This window comes from Chrysochloris asiatica, unplaced genomic scaffold (assembly GCF_000296735.1).
Source record: "Chrysochloris asiatica unplaced genomic scaffold, ChrAsi1.0 scaffold01353, whole genome shotgun sequence".
NCBI classification, from domain to species: Eukaryota; Metazoa; Chordata; class Mammalia; order Afrosoricida; family Chrysochloridae; genus Chrysochloris; species Chrysochloris asiatica.
Window position 1 is genome coordinate 9,297 of NW_006409871.1, and position 3,301 is coordinate 12,597.

The window sequence follows — 3,301 nt, forward strand, 5'->3', positions numbered from 1 at the left end:
ATAACTGACAATGTTTCTCTGCTATTCATAGAGTTTTCAGTGACTAGCGATTCGGAAGTAGTTTGTCACTCTTTCTTCCTAGTCTGTCTTTTTTTTGTAGCTCATCTGAAACCTGTCCACCATGGGTGACCCTGCTGGTTTTTAAAAATACCAGTTGCATAGCCCTCAGAATCATAGCAACTCAAACCACCACAGCACGACAGCCAGATGAGTGGTGGCCATTTGGTTTTATGTCTATACTATCTCTTAAAATTTCGATGTCAATCTTGATACAATCCTGATATAATCAAGATACAATTAAAATGTTCTCTCCTAATCCTATCAATCATGGTACAATCAAGATAAGCTCTCCCAAGATGGCAGCTCCTGGAACAGCTGAGTGTCTTCATCCAGAAAATAATGGATTTCTGGATTCTCCTGCAAATTCCCCAGCTATAAACCCTCCGAACCTGCAAAGATACCTTTATATTTGTTACAGAGTTCCAACACCATCTCATGAGTCCTCTTGGCCTGGTATTCCATGTTGTTGTTGACCGAGCTCCTCACTACACATCTACCCAATCTGCCATCTTGAAGGTGGAAGACCTGGTAGTGTAGTGGTTAAAAATTTGGCTGCGAACCCCACGGTCAGCAGCTCAAATCCAACAAGCCCTCCACGTGAGAGAGATGAGGCTTTCCGCTCCTTGCAGGTAAACAGCCTTGTGGCCCAGTATTCTGTGTTGTTGTTGACTGAGCTCCTCACTACACATCTACCCGATCTGCCATCTTGAAGGTGAAAGGCCTGGTAGTGTAGCGCTTAAAAATCTGGCTGCAAACCCCGCAGTCAGCAGCTCAAATCAATTAGGCCTTTCGCATAAGAGAGATGAGGGTTTCAGCTCCTTGCAGTTAAACAGCCTTGGAGTCTGGCGCATTAACCCACAGCACCACACCAGGACTCCGAATGTTGCCGCTCCAAGATCTCGCTGCCGCTCAATAACATGTATATTAGGTTATTGAAAATACCATGGGTCCTCCTTAGTTCTCAAACTGACATCTTTTCTCTTGAACACTTTAAAGAGGCTTGATAGTCAAATTGGCCTAATCCAATACATCCTTCAATTTCTTGACTGCTGTTTCCATGAGTGTTGATGGCTGATCTGACCAACATGAAGTCTTTGACAAATTCAATATTTTCCCTATTTATCTTGCTTGGTACTATTTATTGCTCCAGTTGTGAGGAAACTTTGGTATGGGTTGTCCTTTCTCCAGGGCCAGATCTTTCTTGCTAATATGCCCAAAGTATGACAGAGGAAGTCTTATAATGGGTTTTAAGGAGCATTTTTGCTGTACTTCTTCCAACACAGATCGGTTTGTTCTTTTGGCAGTCCATGACACTTTTAATATTCTCCTCCAACACCATAACTCAAATTCATGAATTCTTCTACTGCATTTGTAATTCACTGCTCAATTTTTGCATACATATGAGGTTATTAAAAGTATCATGACTTAGGTAAACTTTTCTGCATGTACATGTATGTTGTTTATTCGTCTAGTGGTGAGGATTTTTGTTTTCTTTATATTGAGATACAACCCTACAGAAGACTGTGGTCTTCATCAGTCAGTATTTTAAGCCCTCTCAATTTTCATTAAACAAGATTCTATCATCTGCATATTTTAACGAGTCTTTCTACAATCCTGATTTCAAGACCTTTTTCATATAATTCAGCTTCTCAGATTTTTTGCTGAACATACAAATACAATAAGTATGGTGAAAGAATACAAACTTGGCACATAACTTTCCAGATTTAAAACCATTTGGTGACTCCTTGTTCTGTTGAACAGCTTGAACAGCTGCCTCTTGGTGTTTTCAGAAGTGCTCCAGAAAAGACATTCTCTGCAATGTTGTCTTCCTACCATATACCCATTTGAATCCTGCCTGAACTTCTGAGAGCTCCATGTAAGTGTACTGCTTCAGACATTTTAGAATTATTCTAAGAAAATTTTATTTGAATGTGATATTAATGATATTATTCAATGATTTCCAAATTCCGTTGGGAACACAAATATGGATTTTATTCAGTTTAAAGGTAGTAATTATTGACACACTACATTCAATGTAACTAATGTACAATGTTGTTAAAGGAAGATGTCCAATCTGCACTAAAATCACTATTGAAAAAAAGAAGTCCCCAGGAAATGACGGAATATGAATTGAAATGTCTCAATACACTGATGCAGTGCCTGAAGTACTCATTCATATGTGTCACAAACTTGAAAAACATCTGCCCTTCCAACTAACTAGAAGAGATTCATATTTGTGCCCATTACGTAATGATGTAGTGTGTCAGTTATGTGATGATCCCTCATGGTACAAACAACAAAGTGGATTAAGGATAGGCTGAAATATCCTTAATCCTATTATAACCATGATCAAGTATAATGAATTTCCCAGAATTATGGCCTAAAATAAACAGAGAAAGACATAAACAGAGAAATAGGACCTACTACCAATAAGAAATAGGGGCCAGGTGAGGTCCTTTGGACCTTGGGTTCTAAATTGTGAAATACTTACATCCAGGAAAGACTTGAGGCTGAAACACATGGAGGTCTCAAATAAATGCTGAACATACAGATACTGAAAGGAGGCAAGAACTTTTCTCCAGAGCAGGTACACTAAATTGGGACTTCTGACTTTCTGAATTGTGAGAGGATACATTTCTGTTTGTTAAAGGCATCTCCTTGTAGTATTTTTGGTATAGTTGTTGTTAGGTGCCATAAAATTGGTACCAACCCATAGCGACATTATGCACAGCAGAATGAACACTGTCCGATCCTTGGTCAATTTCACTACTGTTGCCACACTAAAGATAATCTTGTTGGGGGTCTTCCTATTGTCTCTAACCCTCCCCATCTTACCCAACATGATATCATTTTTCAGTGACTCGTTCCTCCTGATAATATGTCCCAAGTGTGAGAGATGAAGTTTGGCCATCTTGGTCCCTAAGGAGCCCATGGCACTTTCAATATTCTGGTATACTAGCACTATAAAATTAAGACATACCTAAATGTGGCACTGTTGGTTAAAGTGCTAGGCAGCACAGTCAGTTTGAACCACAAGGTCGGTGGTTCAAGCTCACCAGTCGCTCTTTGGAAACCCTCTAGATGGTCTCTATGGGTTGGAACAGACTCGATGGCAATTAACAGCAACAACAAATAGAAACATAAACTAGGATATGAGTAGAAATGCTAGTGGTCATATGTGTGCTAGATATGTGACATAGATGTGAGCAGACATAGGTGGAGAGTGGCAGATGGACTCAGG